Source organism: Oryx dammah, unplaced genomic scaffold, assembly GCF_014754425.2.
Source record: "Oryx dammah isolate SB20612 unplaced genomic scaffold, SCBI_Odam_1.1 HiC_scaffold_12, whole genome shotgun sequence".
NCBI classification, from domain to species: Eukaryota; Metazoa; Chordata; class Mammalia; order Artiodactyla; family Bovidae; genus Oryx; species Oryx dammah.
Genome location: NW_024070196.1, coordinates 44,531,194 through 44,549,723, shown reverse-complemented (window position 1 = coordinate 44,549,723; position 18,530 = coordinate 44,531,194). Strand labels below are relative to the sequence as shown.

Sequence of the window (18,530 nt, the reverse complement as noted above, 5' to 3'; positions counted from 1 at the left end):
GATCTTGTTATCCATTCCTTTGCCCATTTTAGAATTAATTGTCTTTTAATTATTTAGTTGCAAGTTCTGTATTCTGTCCCTTATTTGGTATATGATTTGCAAATATTTTCTCTCATTCTGTGGGTTGTCTTTTCTTAGTGGTGTCATCTGAAGCACAAGTTTTTTTATTTTGATGATGTCCAACCTATTTTTTTGGTAGTTGTTGTTACTTCTGTTTTTGGTGTCATAAAAAATCACTGCCTGATCTATGATACTGAAGATTTGTATCTATGTTACTTTTTGAGACTTTTGTAATTTTAGCACTTACATTTAGGTCTTTGATCCATTTTGATTTCAGTTTTGCATAAAGCATAAGGATGGGATCCAACTCCATTCTTTATGAAAGCAGCTCTTTTGTCCCTTTCCTGTTGGCCCATTTCTGTCCCCCTGTGACCTTCAGTTCAGTTCAGTTGCTCAGTCGTGTCCGACCGAGGCCTCCCTGTCCATCACCAACTCCCAGAGTTCACTCAAACTCATGTCCATCAAGTCGGTGATGCCATCCAGCCATCTCATCCTCTGTCGTCCCTTCTCCTCCTGTCCCCAATCCCTTCCAGCATCAGAGTCTTTTCCAATGAGTCAACTCTTCGCATGAGGTGACCAAAGTACTGGAGTTTCAGCTTTAGCATCATTCCTTCCAAAGAACACCCAGGGCTGATCTCCTTCAGAATGGACTGGTTGGATCTCCTTGCAGTCCAAGGGACTCTCAGGAGTCTTCTCCAACACCACAGTTCAAAAGCATGAATTCGTCGGTGCTCAGCTTTCTTCACAGTCCAACTCTCACATCCATACACGACTACTGGAAAAACCATAGCCTTGACTAGACGGACCTTTGTTGACAAAGTAATGTTTCTGCTTTTGAATATGCTATCTAGGTTGGTCATAACTTTCCTTCCAAGGAGTAAGCATCTTTTAATTTCATGGCTGCAATCACCATCTGCAGTGATTCTGGAGCACTCAAAAATAAAGTCTGACACTGTTTCCCCTGTTTCCCCATCTAAGAACCTAATTACAGGAATGAGATCACAGGGTAATTTAACCGAACTCCTGACTTGTGCTCTCCTTATTGCCCACTATGCCTGTGCCTAACGTGTTGATTCTTTTCCTACGTTGAAAGAAGTCAGAATGAAGAAGTTAAAGAATGACTAGTTCTCTCCCCAGCGGCTCCCTCAGCAATCCAGAGGGTAGATCACTTGTGCAATAACTGAAGAGTCAACCAGTCGGCACACGGAGGAAAAGGATGCAGAACCCACCCTCCAGATTGACGATTCCGAGGTTCTCTCCGCTTTTTCCCTTTAAAAACTGTCAAGGCTGAGCAGAATCTTCAGAGTTGGCCTCAGGACATAAGAACACCTCCTGCCTAGAACACCAGATTTCCTTTTCTTTTCAAAAATTAATTAATTATTTTGGTTGTGTCAGGTCTTAGTTATAGCACACCGCATCTCTGTCCTCTCTTGTTGCCCTGCACAGACTCTCTAGTTGCGGTACACGGACTTAGTTGCCTGAGGAGGAATCAAACCTGTGTTCTCTGCACTGCAAGGGGGATTCTTAACCACTGGCAGTTCCGATTGCCAGTTTTTCTGATTAAAGCACCTTCCCTTTCTCCTGACTCTTGCCTCTCTTTATTGGCTTTGAGCAATCAATAAGCTGAGTTGAGTAACACTTACAGGTAGACACCCGGTCTCTCCGTGTCCTTTTGTTTGCTTCTGAGGCGTGACTTCCTCTGCCCCGCCCCGTTTCTGCACCTCCTCCTCACTCAGCCCTGGACTGGCCTTTTCACCTGCTTGGTCCGCCCAGCTGTCAGCCCCTCGCCCCACCCGCAGCAGCCCCAGCCAACCCCACTTCTCGGAGAGGCGGCTCCACAGGCTTTCGAGGTCTCCTCCCCAAACCTAGAGCCAGCGCTTAACGGGCGATCCGGCCGGCCGGAGTGAACGCAAGCCCGCACCGTCGTCTACGCAGCACCCTCATGGCAACCTCCACTCTTCATAAACCCGGAACCGCTCCGCCGCCAGCCCATCGGCCCTTGCCCTCGCCTTGCAGGTCTAGCTCTCCCAGCCGTCTCGGCGCCTCCCGCTCCGCCGACGTCACACCAACGCGCAGCTGCAAGAGCGCAGCGCGCGTCCCTTCCGGCTCGCCGTAGCAGCCGCGCCGCCGCTTTTTCCGGCCGGGCCCCGGATGTGTCGAGCGGAACGGCGCTGTCTGGGCCCGGACCCCAGACCCAGCCCCAGAGCTGAGGAACGCGGCCCACACTCGGGGTAGGTGTGGGCGTGGCGCGGACGACTGACTTGCGGGTTAGATGGCCCGCGCCCCGGCCTCGGTTCGCTCTGGAGCCCCCGGCGGAGGCCCGGGGCGCCGAGGAGGGAGGCCCGGAGTGGCGCTGGCTGTGGGACGGCACTGAATCTGTGCGGGGACCGCGGGTCGTGACGGGGGCCGCCGGCGGCCGGGGGCGCTGCGGGTTCCCTGCCTGCCTCACGGGGTTCCTCCCTGTGAGCGGGGCGCTTTGCGTTGTTTTTTCTGCGCGGGGTTAAAGTTAGGTCCGGTGCATTCTTTTCACCTGGTGTTCCGGGTTCGATGCTCGACTCCTTCCTTCCACAGGATGGGGATCGCACCACTTTGCTTCTTCGCGCGAGGTGCTCCGCGCAGGGATAAGCAAAGGTGCATAGGGAAAGTGACTTGTCAGGCCCGTCCTCCGGGAACCCCTGCGCCGCTCCCTCCAGCTTCTCTCCGCCGCCCACTAGCATCCCTTAAGTGGCGGAGCCTTTTTGCCCCCGGGCCTTTGCGTTGCGCGCCCGCCCTGCCCGGAACTTACCTTCCTGCAGAGGTCTGCAACCCGCCTCTCTGCTCAGACGTCAGCTTATCAGTTAGAGAAAAATAATAGAGCGGGATGCTAGTAGTGTTTAACCCGGGCGTTATACTTTTTTTTTCTCTTCGTTTATTTGTGTTTTCTGATGGATTGGATTTTTATTTTTTACGTGAGATATACCATGAAGTAGTTTCTGTGACTTTTTTAGTGGAACCAATGAAATAGAAATATGCTTTCTGAATGATTGGAAAAAAAGTAAAAATACATCTTAAAACTAAATCATTCAGCCACCCAAGATAAACATAATTAACAGTTTCTTTGTGGCCTCTTGTCCTTTTCATTAATTTTTTTTAATTGTACAATGTAATTTCATGTGCTTTTAAAAACATGTAGTTAGCATGATCAGGTGGCATTAAATCTACAACAGTTGCTGTTAGTAGGGCAATATCTGTAAGCCATTGGCCATTTAATCTCTCGTATTGGCTCCACCCCTTCTTGCCTTTTCCAGCCCGTGGCTCTAATATTCTTGTTTTGCCTTCAGTTTATCTTCTCTCCAGAGTATTTCCATCAATATGCAAACTCTCCAGCTACCATTACCTTTTCTAGATCTTCAGATCTTCTTGTTTAGTTGCTAAGTCTTGTCTGACTCTTTTGCAATCCCCTGGACTGTAGCCCACCAGGCTCCTCTGTGGGATTTCCCAGGCAAGAATAATGGACTGGGTTGTCATTTCCTTCTCTAGGGGATCTTCTCAACACAGGAATTGAACCCTCATCTCTTGTATTGGCAGGCGTATTCTTTACCACTGAGCTACCAGGGAAACCCTTTCTTGGTCTTCGCTTCCTTTTATACCAGAATTAGGAAGAATCGTGAACTCCTGTCTCCTCGTCTCTCATTTCTTTTGAACATGGTTCAGGCTAAGCTTTTGGTCCCACCTCTCCTCTGAAACAGCTCCTCCTGGGGTTGGGGACCACTATATTGCCAAGTCCCCCTGTTGGTAGCCTTTGGTTAGGCCTCCCATGGCTTTCTTGAATCACTCTCCCTTGGTGGCCCTGGGACACAACTCATTGGTTGTCCTTTTATCTTGAAGGCTGCTGTCCCTAGCCTCCTTGCTGGTTCCTTCTCATCTCCTTAACTGCTACAAATTGTACTGCCTGGGAGTGGTCCTCCCTCCTCCTCTCTGGTCTGTACCCTGGGGTGATCTCATCCCGGGTCATGGCTAGGCCACTTGTCAATACTCCCAGAATGTGTAGCTCCTAGCTGGATCTTCCCGTTCCAAACAGCCCCTTTTACTCGTGTGTAATCTACTGATACCTTGTTGCATCTCAGTCAGAGGTAACTCCCTTCTTCTGTTGCTCAGGACAGAGCTCCTTGTGTGGCGTGTGCATTTCTTCCAGGTACCAAATTTGATTGGTCGGCACTCAAACCTGACGCTTCTCACTGCCTTCTTGGGTGCAGCTGTCATTTAAGCCCCCTACGCCATCTTGCCTGGGTTATTCCAGTGACCTCCCTGCTCTCTACTCACCTGAGCTGAGCTGCTCTGCAGTTGACTCTTAATACAGATCTGGGTGATGCACCGCTTAGCTCAGAGCCCTCTGTGGTTTGTCATCTCCCTCAGAAAAAAAAGCCAGAGTCCCTAAGGCAGTTTATGAAGCCCCTTGTGGCTAGGTTCCTGCTGCCCCTGTGACTTCATGTCCTCACACTCCACTGGTTGTCACCTGGCTTCAGCTACACCCAGCTCCATGCCTGGGCCCACATCGGCTCTGCCTGAAACATCAGGTTCCTGCGTGCCACAGGTCTGCTTCTTACTCAGTTCTCTTTTCAGAAGTTCCCTCCTCAGAGAGGCTGCTGGGTAGCCCATGCCTTGTCCTCTCGCCCACATGCTCCTATCCCTTACCCTGACTTTGCCATTGCACGGATGGTCTGGCACCTACGGGTTTGTTCATTGCCTCACTGCCCCCTCCCCTCACCCCTAGCCTCGGGGCAGGAACTGCGCTTTGTTCACTCTCCTACACACAGTGCTTCAGATCCTGTCTGATGGAGTATATGCTTAATAAATGTTGCGTAAGTAAATTAATGAACAAATTCTTTCCTAAAGCAGATTACTTTGGTAGGGACCTAGGCCTACAGGGTATTAAAAGTTATAGGGGGTGCTGAGGAATAGACTTCACCTGCTGTAAGTTAGAGGAGAGAGGTTGGCTTTTCTAGTAGAGAGAAGCTTATGCAGGAGGTGAGGTTTGATGTAGATGTTGGGTTTCGTAGGTAGAAATGAAAAGAATTGCATATGACTCCTCCAGTGGAAGATGAGAGCTCTTGAGGCCCTTGAAGGAAGGATTCAGCTGCCGGATTTCGCATTCAGGGGCCTTGTGTGAAGCTGGATGTCCCACACTGGCAGTGTGGTGCTCTTCAGAGGGACAAGATCTTCATCCAGCTTCTGTTTTGAGTTCTCTTGTTGGCATTCTCTCTGCACAGCAGGCCCCACCCCCTCCAACAGATCTGCACATACCCCTCTCCCCCACCTCAGGTCCCATGTTCCCATTGTGGTGGCAGTGAGTGCCTGGTACGTCTGCCCCCTTCCTCCGGGAGGGCGAGCAGCTGATGGTGGCTGTGACCTGCACATCTTCCTCTGGAGCCTGGCTCTGCTCCTCAGCCCCCTGTAGAGGGACCAAGTACCTGTTGCCTTTAGAAGTCAAGACCCTGACCCTTAAGAGTTTTCTTCTGGGTGGAGCATCCTTTGGGCTTGTCATCTCAGTCCCACCCGCGCTGTGATTTCTGCTTTATTTCTAATCAACAGAAATTTTTATCTTGTTTTGGTGCATTATCATATTATAGAAATAAATTTTTAAAGTCATTTATGTTCTGAATGAAAGGGAAGGTCTTTGGACGTCCTCACTTTGTTATTTTACTTAGCTGCCTTTTTTTTTTTTAAATGTATATGTAATAGTATTCACTTTTCTGGTATAGAATTCAGAGAATTTTGACAGATGTCTAATTTCCGCAATAGTTAGAGTACAAAGAAGTTCCTTCCCTCCCAGAAATTCCCTTGTGCTGCTACTCTGTAGTCAGCTCCTCCCTAAGTGCTCAGTAGCCTCTGACCCCTAAGTGTGTGTTTGTGTTTTTTCCAGGATGTCAGTTAAAGGAGCTTACACAATGTGGGGCCTTTTGAGTCTGGCTTCTTCCACTGAGCATAATGCATTTGCGATTCATCCAGGTTGCTGCATATACCAAGAATGTGTCTCTTTTTGTGGAGGTGTGGTCTGCAGTGTGGATGGACTACAGTTTATCCATTCACTCGTTGAAGGGCTTTGGGTTGTTGCCAGACTTTTAATACAAGTAATGGATGAACAAGTCACACTGTGTTATAGTCAGACAGTACAGAAGTACCCGAAGCATGCTGAAGTTCCTCTTTGCTCTTTCTTCTCATTCTTGACTTTCCCAAACTGATTTGGTATCGACTTCTTTTGTTTTTTAATTTTTTAAAAAATTTACTTATTTTTGGCTGTGCTGGGTCTTCGTTGCTGTGCAGGCTGTTCTGCAGCTGTGGTGAGCGGGGGGCCACTCTCTAGTTGCGGCACTCAGGCTTCTCATTGTGGAGCGTCCACACTGTTGTGGAGCTCGCGCTCTAGGGTGTGTGGGCTTCAGTAGTCGTGGCTCCCAGGCTCTAGAGCCCAGGCTAAATGGTTGTGGTGCACCATCTTCATGCTTCCTCGCATGTGGGATCTTGCCGGATCGGGGATTGAACCTGTGTCTCCTGCATTGGCAGGCAGATTATTTACCACTGAGCCAGCAGGGAAGCCCAGTTTGGGTTTATTTTTAAATTAAAAAAAATTTTTTAAAACATTGGCAGCTTGCAGGATCTTAGTTCCCTGACCAGGAGTTGAACCTTGGCCTTCTGCAGTGAAAGCACCTAATCCTAACCAGTGGGTCACCAGGGAATTCCTCACTATCCATTTATTTTATTTTTTAAAGGTTTATTTATTTTTGACCGTACTGGGTCTTCACTGCTGCTGGCTTTTGCTAGTTGTGACAGACGGAGGCTGCTCTCTAGTTGCTGTGGGCAGGCTTCTCACTGTAGTGGCTTCTCTTGTTGTGGTGCTTGGGCTTAGTTGCCCGGCATGTGGGATCTTCCCAGACCAGGGATGGAACCTGTGTCCCCTGCACTGGCAAGTGGATTCATAGCCACTGAACCAGAGAAGCCCCTCCATTTCTTTTAAAAGTGTATTATTGTAAACAGCATAGGAAAAGTGAAAAGTCGCTCAGCTGTGTCCGACTCTTTGACACCCCATGGACTATAGCCCGCCATACTCCTCTGTCAATGGAATTCTCCAGGAAAGAAAACTGGAGTGGGTAGCTGTTCCCTTCTCCAGGGGATCTTCTTAACCCAGGGATTGAACCCACCTCACTCATATTGCAGGCAGATTCTTTACCATCTGAGCCACCAGGAAAGCCCAAGAATCCTGGAGTGGGTGGCCTATCCTTTCTCCAGAGGATCTTCCTGACCCAGTAATTGAACCTGGGTCTCCTGCATTCCAGGCAAATTCTTGACTAGCTGAGCTTTCAGGGAAGCCCTTTTTAAAAATAAATTGAGGCATGTCACTCATGGTAGGAATACCATGTGTTTGTATATGCTGTTGCTTCAGTTATGTCTAACTCTTTGAGACCCCATGGACTGTAGCCCTTGAGGCTTCTCTGTCCATGGGATTCTCCAGGCAAGAATACTGGAGTGAATTGTCATACCCTTCCTCCAGGAGATCTTCCCAACCTGGGGATCGAACCCAGCCAAGTCTCCTGCCTCTCCTGCATTGCAGGCAGATTCTTTACCCACTGAGCCACCTGGGAAGCTCAAGCAGCATATAGTCGAATCTTATTTTCTTAATCCAGGTTGAGACTGTAGGATTTTAATTGGATATTTGGTCTATTTAATTTTTAAACACTTTGGAGTAACTTTAGATGTACAGAAAGGTCGCAAAAATATGTTTCTTTCTATGCACTAGAACCTATGTTCTCTGTGAAGGTGATATTCCCCAAGGGGGTCAGAATGGCTCTTGGGAGGAGGGTGAAAAAAAATTAGATGTGACAGTGTTTTGTGGCCTCCTGAAGGGTCATAGTTCTTCACAGAGGTACAGTATGGCTGTGGTTTAAAACTTCATGGGCGGTGATTCGGAGAGAGGCCTAAATAGACTTCTTAGGGGGACAATAGGGGGAAAAAAGACTGAGAAATAGCAGCAGAATAATAAATTGGGCTTTTGTGGCTTTATTGCCTAGAGTTTGAGGAAGCACTTCTTCAGTTTGTCTTGAATGTTCCTCTCAAACTGAGATAGAGCCTACTTACTGTAGTCCAGGGGCTCTGGCCCATCAGATTAAGGACCTGCCCCCACTGCCATGATTTTGATCAGAAGGGACATCAGTGGCATTCCCTGTTTCCACTGCAGCCCCTCAAGAGGTCAGTTCTCTGTATTAGCACATGTAATGCATCCTAGACAGTTTAGTTTTATTTTTTTTTAGAATACAACGAATTGCTTTTACTTCGATATGCGTCCACATCTCAGGATTTAGTCATCCTAGACAGTTTTAAAAATTCAGTTCAGTCGCTAAGTCATGTCCAGATCTTTGTGACCCCATGAATCGCAGCACGCCAGGCCTCCCTGTCCATCACCAACTCTCGGAGTTCACTCAGACTCACGTCCATCGAGTCAGTGATGCCATCCAGCCATCTCATCCTCTGTTGTCCCCTTCTCCTCCTGCCCCCAATCCCTCCCAGCATCAGAGTCTTTTCCAATGAGTCAACTCTTTGCATGAGGTGGCCAAAGTACTGGAGTTTCAGCTTCAGCATCATTCCTTCCAAAGAAATCCCAGGGCTGATCTCCTTTAGGATGGACTGTCTGGATCTCCTTGCAGTCCAAGGGACTCTCAAGAGTCTTCTCCAACACCACAATTCAAAAGCATCAATTCTTTGGCGCTCAGCTTTTTTCACAGTCCAACTCTCATATCCATACATGACCACAGGAAAAACCATAGCCTTGACTAGATGGACCTTTGCTGGCAAAGAAATGTCTCTGCTTTTCAATATGCTATCTAGGTTGGTCATAACTTTCCTTCCAAGGAGTAAGCGTCTTTTAATTTCATGGCTGCAATCACTATCTGCAGTGATTTTGGAGCCCCCCAAAATAAAATCTGACACTGTTTCCACTGTTTCCCCATCTATTTCCCATGAAGTGATGGGACCAGATGCCATGATCTTAGTTTTCTGAATGTTGAGCTTTAAGCCAACCTTTTCACTCTCTTCTTTCACTTTCTTCAAGAGGCTTTTTAGTTCCTCTTTACTTTCTGCCATAAGGGTGGTGTCATCTGCATATCTGAGGTTATTGATATTTCTCCTGGCAATCTTGACTCCAGCTTGTGCTTCTTCCAGCCCAGCATTTCTCATGATGTACTCTGCATATAAGTTAAATAAGCAGGGTGACAATATACAGCCTTGACGTACTCCTTTTCCTATTTGGAACCAGTCTGTTGTTCCATGTCCAGTTCTAACTGTTGCTTCCTGACCTGCATATAGGTTTCTCAAGAGGCTGGTCAGGTGGTCTGGTATTCCCATCTCTTTCAGAATTTTTCACAGTTTATTGTGATCCACACAGTCAAAGGCTTTGGCATAGTCAATAAAGCAGAAATAGATGTTTTTCTGGAACTCTCTTGCTTTTTCCACTATCCAGCAGATGTTGGCAATTTGATCTCTGGTTCCTCTGCCTTTTCTAAAACCAGCTTAAACATCTGGAAGTTCACGGTTCACGTATTGCTGAAGCCTGGCTTGGAGAATTTTGAGCATTACTTTACTCGTGTGTGAGATGAGTGCAATTGTGTGGTAGTTTGAGCATTCTTTGGCATTGCCTTTGTTTGGAATTGGAATGAAAACTGACCTTTTCGAGTCCTGTGGCCACTGCTGAGTTTTCCAAATGTGCTGGCATATTGAGTGCAGCACTTTCACAGCATCATTTTTCAGGATTTGAAGTAGCTTAACTGGAATTCCATCACCTCCACTAGCTTTGTTCGTAGTGATGCTTTCTAAGGCCCACTTGACTTCATATTCCATGATGTATGGCTGTAGGTGAGTGATCATACCATCGTGATTATCTTGGTCCTGAAGATCTTTTTGTATAGTTCTTCCGTGTATTCTTGCCACCTCTTCTAAATATCTTCTGCTTCTGTTAGGTCCATACCATTTCTGTCCTTTATCGAGCCCATCTTTGCATGAAATGTTTCCTTGGTATCTCTAATTTTCTTGAAGAGATCTCTGGCCTTTCCCATTCTGTTCCTTTCCTCTATTTCTTCGCAGTGATCGCTGAGGAAGGCTTTCTTATCTCTTCTTGCTGTTCTGTGGAACTCTGCATTCAGATGCATATATCTTTCCTTTTCTCCTTTGCTTTTCGCTTCTCTTCTTTTCACAGTTATTTGTAAGGACTCCTCAGACCCCCATTTTACTTTTTTACATTTCTTTTCCATGGGGATGGTCTTGATCTCTGTCTCCTGTGCAATGTCACAGACCTCTGTCCATAGTTCATCAAGCACTCTATCAGATCTAGTCCCTTAAATCTATTTCTCACTTCCACTGTATAATCATAAGGAATTTGATTTAGGTCATACCTGAATGGTCTAGTGGTTTTCCCTACTTCCTTCAATTTAAGTCTGAAATTGGCAATAAGGTGCTCATGATCTGAGCTACAGTCAGCTCCCGGTCTTGTTTTTGCTGATTGTATAGAGCTTCTCCATCTTTGGCTGCAAAGAATATAATCAGTCTGATTTCGGTGTTGACCATCTGGTGATGTCCATGTGTAGAGTCTTCTTTTGTGTTGTTAAAAATTAGTTTAGTCCATTTTATCTTTTGGAACTTGCATATTTTAAGGTCTAATATGGAACCTTCATAACCTGCTCTAAGGTGGAAGAATGAAGTTTTGTTAGCAAATAGGACTTTTGTTACAGCCCTTTATTTATTAAGTGACATGTGACATTGCCATCTTAATAGATGCTAACATTCTACTATGAAAAATTTCAAAGATATACCAGGATTGAAAGAATTTTATAGTAAATGCCTGTATACCCACCACTCGATTTTCTATTATTAACATTTTACTCACCTGGTTTATCACACATCCATCCACCCATCATCTTTTAAAAATTTGGGGGAGCAATTCAAGGTGAGTGAAAGCATTGTTTTTAACATGTTTAAGCCCTTTTTACTCCATCTGGCAGATGTAATTGGTCCATTTTGGGGGTGTCTATCAAGTCACTTAGGCCAGCACCAAGACAGCTTATAAGAAGCCCTTGAGTACTGGTTACTAGGGAGTAGAGGGCAGAGAACATTCTCTTTGGAGGGAAGTTCTGGAGAATGGCAGTGCTATCCCAGGAAAAGAGGGAGATTTCATGTGGCTAGACATGGGAGGAAGGTTCTTGTGTAGCTGCCACAGTTCTGCTGATTGGGGTCAGTCTCTGTCCCTGCCTGGGTGCCCCTTGGACTGCTTTCTCACAGGAGTGAGATGTCGTGGTGGTTGCTCGGGCCTCAGGCCCCCCGGCTGATGCTGTGCACATTTCTGCCGTGCAGAGACCTGTTCTGTGTGGGGACATGGCTCCCACGGTGCTGAGCTGTGAACTTCACCTTGGCCTTTCTTAACCCACCTATGCCCATTACCACACCTGCCAATCTGAATTCTTCTTGGTTTTCAGGACTGTGAGTGTGTGTGCATCAGTAGCTCTGTTTGAGGAGAGCCCCAGGTAGAAAAGAGAAGCTTTACTTAGTCTTCTTGGATTTGTTTGTAGTCCCATCACTGACATGACTTTGAAATACAAATAGTGTTAAATGAGCACATGACTATTTTTTCAAAGATGAGAACCACTGTCCTAAAATTTCCTAACCTTTCTCTCCATCTTCCATCACCACCCCAGGAGAAGCTGTGCACGCTGCTGCTTGTCCCGCAGAGCTCTCGGCTTCCACTTTCCCTCCATTCTTCCAGGATGTTATTGCTTTTAGGCCATTTCAGGAGACGGAATTAGGAAATGTATTCTAAGGAAAGACCCATGAGTTGATGCTGACTCCTAATTCTTATCCAGTGTCGTGGAGTTGATTAGTGTTCCTTCCTGGTTCCCTTGGTGATTGCTGTGCTGTGCTGAGTCGTGTCCAGCTCTTTTGCAACCCAGTAGACTGTAGCCTGCCAGGCTTCTCTGTCCATGGGATTTCCCAGGCAAGAGTACTGGAGTGGGTTGCCATTTCCTACTCCAGGGGGATCTCTCCAACGCATCAAACCTGAGTCTCTTGCTTTGACAGGAGGATTCTTTACCACTGAACTATCAAGGGAGCCTCTGTTGGTGATTATGTTGTCCTTCTCAGAGTTTCTGTTTATATTCAGTTTTAGGGAGTTCTTCATTCTTACTAATTTAATTTTACTTTCTGAAAATGTAGCACTTTAAACCTGATTGTAAAAGTCAAAATGATACAGATGATGTACTCAGAAGCGCCCCTCCCTTCACTGTTCTGTGAGTCGGCTTGCACTCACCCCCCTTCATTTCTGGCTATTCTTCCTAAATTTCTTCCTTTTTTTTTTTTTGTTTTGCAAAAGTAGGCAGATGTTTACAGGGCAACGTTGCTTTTGAGACTGTTAGTGGACATAACTAGGAAATATATTTTTTAAGGAAAAAATATGTATACATACGTACTTATGGCAGAAAGTAAAGAGCCTCTTGATGAAAGTGCAAGAGGAGAGTGAAAAGTTTGGCTTAAAGCTCAACATTCAGAAAACTAAGATCATGGCATCCGGTCCCATCACTTCATGGGAAGTAGATGGGGAAACAGTGGAAACAGTGTCAGACTTTATTTTTTGGGGCTCCAAAATCACTGCAGATAGTGATTGCAGCCATGAAATTAAAAGACGCTTACTCCTTGGAAGGAAAGTTATGACCAACCTAGATAGCATATTGAAAAGCAGAGACATTTCTTTGCCAGCAAAGGTCCATCTAGTCAAGGCTATGGTTTTTCCAGAGGTCATGTATGGATGTGAGAGTTGGACTGTGAAGAAAGCTGAGCACCAAAGAATTGATGCTTTTGAACTGTGGTGTTGGAGAAGACTCTTGAGAGTCCCTTGGACTGCAAGGAGATCCATCCAATCCATTCTAAAGGAGATCAGTCCTGGGTGTTCATTAGAAGGACTGATGCTGAAGCTGAAACTCCAATATTTCAGTCACCTCATGCAAAGAGTTGACTCATTGGAAAAGACTCTGATGCTGGGAGGGATTGGGGGCAGGAGGAGAAGGGGACAACAGAGGATGAGATGGCTGGTTGGCATCACCGACTTGATGGACATGAGTTTGAGTGAACTCTGGGAGTTGGTGACGAACAGGGAGGCCTGGCGTGCCACGGTTCATGGGGTCGCAAAGAGTCGGAAACGACTGAGCGACTGAACTGAACGTGCTTCTTAAGTTGCTTTAGTCTTTTCTGACTCTTTGCGACTCTGTGGACTGAAGCTTACCAGGCTCTCTGTCCATGGGATTCTCCAGGCAAGAATACTGGAGTGGGTTGCCATGCCCTCCTCCAGAGGATCTTCCCGACCCAGGGATCAAACCCACATCTCTTTCTCTTAAAAAAAAAAAAAAGTTTTTCTAGTCTTTATTATAGATTTTGTTACAATATTGCTTCTGTTTTTGTTTTTGTTTTTTTTAATGTTTTTTGGTTTTTTTGACGATACATATGGGATCTTAGCTCCCTGACCAGAATCAAGCCTGTGACCCTGCATTAAGGTGAAGTCTTAGCCCCTGGACTGCCCAAGAAGTCCTGAACCCACATCTCTTAAGTCTCCTGCATTGTCAGGAGGGTTCTTTACCCCTAGCACCACCTGGAAATATGTGTGTATCAGCTTATTTTTATTGGAGTGTAATTGACATACAACAGTATATTAGTTTCGGGTGTCCAACATAATGGTTTGACATTTGTATACATTACACAGTGATCACTACAGTAAGTCTATTTACCGTCTGTCACCATATAAAGTTACAAATTTTTTTCTTATAATGAGAACTTTCAAGATTTACTGTCTTAGCAACTTTCAAGTATGCAGTGCAATATTGTTGACTGTAGTTACCACACTCTGTTATCCCGTGGCTTATTTATACTGGGAACTTGCGCCTTTTGATCCCCTCAACCTGTTTCACCTGCCAGCCCACCTTCACTGCAGCCACCAGTCTGTTCTCTGTACCTATAAGTTTTGCTTAGCTTTTCCATGCAAGTGAAATCATACAGTATTCATCTTTCTTTGTCTGACTTATTTCACTTAGCATAGTACCCTCAAGTTCCATCCTCAAGTCATTGGAAAAGGCAGGATTTTATTCTTTTTTATGGCTGAGTAATATTCTATCACACCCATCTCTTTCCACCTCACATTTCTTCATCCATTGATCTGCTGATGGACACTTAAGTTGCTTCCCTATCTTGGCTGTGGTAAGTAACGCTGCATATGAACACTCCCTGGTGGCTCAGATGGTAAAGCGTCTGTCTACAATGCCAGAGACCTGGGTTTGATCCCTGGGTTGGAAGATTCCCTGGAGAAGGAAATGGCAACCCACTCCAGTACCCTTGCCTTGAAAACCTCATGGATGGAGCAGCTTGGTGCAGGCTACTGTCCATGGGGTCGTAAAGAGTCAGGCACGGCTGAGTGACTTCACTTTCACTATGAACATAGGAGTGTTCATATCTTTTCAAATTCAAATCTTTTCATATCTTTTCACATTAATGTTTTTTTTTCCTTCAGATAAAGTGGAATCACTGGTAGTGGAATTGTCATACACTGATGATGTAGTTGTTAAGTCGTATCTGACTCTTGCGACCCCATGGCCTTTCCATGGGATTCTCCAGGCAAGACTACTGGAGTGGGTTGCCATTGCCTTCTCCATGTCATGTGGTAGTTCTGTTTTTTAGTTTTTGAGGAACCTCCATATTCTTTTCCATAGTGGCTGCACTACTTCATTCCTCCGGCAGTGCATGAGGGTTCCCTTTTCTCCAGATCTTTAGCAAAACTTGTCATTTGTCTTTTTTGATAATAGCCATTCCAACAGGTGTGAGGTGATACCTTGTGGTTTTGATTTGTATTTCCCTAATGATTAGCGATGTTGAGCATCTGTTCATGTATCTGTTGGCCATCTAGTTCTTTGGAAAAATGTCTCTTTAGATCCTCTGTCCATTTTCACTTTTTTTGCTATTGAGCTGTAGGAGTTCTTCATATATTTTGGGTGTTAACCCCTTATTAAATATTTGATTTGTAAGTATCTTCTCCCATTTAGTAGATTGCTTTTTATTTTTTTTTTTGATGGTTTTCTTTGCTGTGCAGAACTTTTAAGTTGATATCTCCCATTTGTTTATTTTTGCTTTTGTTGCCATTGCCTTTGGAGTCAGATCCAAAAACAAAAGTCTCCAAGAGAGAATCAAGAAACTTCAGTTCAGTTCAGTTCAGTTCAGTTGAGTTGCTCAGTCGTGTCCGACTCTTTGCGACGCCATGAATTGCAGCACGCCAGGCCTCCCTGTCCATCACCAACTCTCGGAGTTCACTCAGACTCACGTCCATTGAGTCTGTGATGCCATCCAGCCATCTCATCCTCTGTTGTCCCCTTCTCCTCCTGCCCCCAATCCCTCCCAGCATCAGAGTCTTTTCCAATGAGGCAACTCTTTGCATGAGGTGGCCAAAGTACTGGAGTTTCAGCTTTAGCATCATTCCTTCTAAAGAACACCCAGGGCTGATCTCCTTCAGAATGGACTGTCTGGATCTCCTTGCAGTCCAAGGGACTCTCAAGAGTCTTCTCCAACACCACAGTTCAAAAGCATCAATTCTTCGGCGCTCAGCCTTCTTCACAGTCCAACTCTCACATCCATACGTGACCACTGGAAAAACTATAGCCTTGACTAGACGGACCTTTGCTGGCAAAGTAATGTCTCTGCTTTTGAATATACTATCTAGGTTGGTCGTAACTTTCCTTCCAAGGAGTAAGTGTCTTTTAATTTCATGGCTGCAATCACCATCTGCAGTGATTTTGGAGCCCCCCAGAATAAAGTCTGACACTGTTTCCACTGTTTCCCCATCTATTTCCCATGAAGTGATGGGACCGGATGCCATGATCTTCGTTTTCTGAATGTTGAGCTTAACTACCGGTATTTTCTTCTAGGAATTTTATGATCTTTGTTCAAACTTTCAAGCCATTAAGTTGAGTTAATCTTTGCATGTGGTGCAAGATAGTGGTCCATTTTATTCTGTTGCATATGGGCTCTCCCTTTTTCCCAACACCATTTATTTTCAAGACTTTTTCCCATTGTTTATTCTTGCCTCCTTTGTCATAAATTAATTGATCATATAAATGTGGGTTTATTTCTAGACTGTTTCTTGTGTTCCATTGATCTGTGGGTTGGTTTTTATGCCAATATCGTATTGTGATTACTAAAACTTTGTAATATAGTTTGGAATGAGGGAGCTTGATGCCTCTACCATTGTTCTTCTTTTTCAAGATTACTTTGGCTATTTGTGATGGATACTTTGGCTATCCACCGTTTGTATGGTTCCATACCAATTTTTATGGAATTTTTATTTTTATCCCAAAAATGCCTTTGGGATTTTGTTAGGGATTGATAGTTAATCTGTAGGTTGCTTTAGGTAGTATGGACATTTTAACAATATTAATCCTTCTAATCTGTGAGCACAGATTAGCTTTCCATTTATTTGTGTCATCTTCAGTTTCTTTCATTGGTGTCGTATAGTCCTTAGTGTACAAGACTTTGACCTGCTTGGTCGGAAAATTCCTAAATATCTTTATTCTTTTTGATGCAATTGTAAATGAGATTTTTCCCCTTAATATCTCTGATAATTCTTAGTGTATGAAAAAAATCTAAGATTTTTGCATATTGATTTTGTATCTTGCAACTTTACTGAATTCATGTAATTCTAACAGTTTTTTTGGTGGAGCCTTGAGGATTTTCTATATATCATATGGTGTCATCTGAAGATAGTGACAGTTTTACTGCTTCCCTTTTTTAAAGAATAAATTTTATTTAATTTTGGCTGTGCTGAGTCTTTGTTGCCTTGCTCGGGCTTTCTCTGGTTGCAGTGAGCGGGGGCTACTCTTCATTGCATGGGCTTCTCACTGCAGTGATTTTCTTGTTGCGGAACACAGGCTCTGGGTGCCCAGGCTTCAGCAGTTGTGGCTTACCAGCCCTAAAGCGCAGGCTCAGAAGCTGCGGCACACGGCTTAGTTGCTCTGCGGCATGTGGAATCTTCCTGGACCAAGGATTGAACCTGTGTCCCTACCTTGGCAGGCAGATTCTTATCCACTGTGCCACCAGGGAAGTCCCTGCTTCCTTTTTGATTTGGATGCCTCTTATTCCCTTTCCCTGTCTGATTGCTCTGGCTGGGGCTTCCAAAAGTATGTTGAATCCAGGTGGCAAAAGTGTGCATCCTTGTCTTGTTCCTTATATGAGAGGAAATGCTTTCACCTTTTCACTGTTGAAGATGGTATAGCTGTGAGCTTGTCATATGAAGCCTTTATTATGTTGACATATGTTCCCCTCTATACCCACTTTGTGGAAAGAGTTTGTATTCTAAATGGATGTTGAATTTTTGTCAGATGCTTTTTCTGCATTTATTGAGGTGATCATATGATTTTTATCCTTCATTTTGTTAATGTGGTGTATCACATTGATTTGCTGATGTTGAACCATCCTTGTATCCCTGGAATAAGTCCTTGTTGATCATAGTGTAAGTAAGTATGTGAAGTCGCTCAGTCGTGTCTGACTGTTTGCGACCCCATGGACTGTAGCCTACCAGGCTTCTCCGTCCATGGGATTCTCCAGGCAAGAATACTGGAGTGGGTTACCATTTCCTTCTCCAGGGGATCTTCCCAACCTAGGGATCGAACCCGGGTCTCCTGCATTATAGGCAGACGCTTTAACCTCTGAGCCACCAGGGAAGATGATCATAGTGTATTATCCTTTTAATGTATCGTTGAATTCAGTTTGCTAATATTTTGTTGAGGATTTTTACCTCTGTTCATTGAGGATGCTAACCTGTAATTTTCTTTCTGGTGGTGTTGTCTAGCTTACATTATCAGTAATGCTGGCTTTGTAAAATGATTTTGGGAGTGCTGCCTCTTCATTTTTTTTTTTTTTTTGAGTGGAGATGCTGCACTATGTATGGGATCTTAGTTCCCCTAGCAGGGATCAAACCCATGCTCTCTGGATTGCCAACGTGGAGTCTTAACCACTGGACCATCAGGGAAGTCCCTTCTCTTCATTTTTTTTTGTGGAAGAGTTTGAGAAGGATAGGCAGTAAATCTTTGAATGTCTGTTACAATTTGTAAAAAAAGAATACAGGAAAGGTATATTTCTATCCTTCCATTACTTGATCTGTCTTTCTTTTTCCCTTTCTTATACAAAGTTTTTAAAGTCAATGTGCCATAATATAGTCAACCAGTCTCTGAAATATTATGGATGTGTAGTTTATTTCTGGTATTTTGTATTTAGAAATATGTCATAGTGAATAAACTTTGTGCTCATGTGTTTTCATTTTGGAGGTGGATATTCCTGGTGAATTTGTAGTGGGACTGCTGGGCCCAAGGGTAAGAGCATGTGCAGTTTTGTTCAGTGGTGCCAGACCCCTGTGTTGGGTTGGACAGAGCTGC

The 18,530-nt window shown here is 44.8% G+C and overlaps 1 protein-coding gene across 1 annotated transcript in view; it reads left to right on the top strand.

The window, feature by feature from the left end:
• The first annotated feature begins 2,200 nt into the window (after positions 1-2,200).
• The window catches only part of EP400 (E1A binding protein p400), a 111,277-nt gene continuing 94,947 nt past the window's right edge, over positions 2,201-18,530 (top strand). Inside the window, exon 1 of the mRNA XM_040251573.1 lies at positions 2,201-2,291. The gene's annotated coding sequence lies outside the window, so the exon portion shown is untranslated. The remainder of the gene's footprint in view (positions 2,292-18,530) is intronic.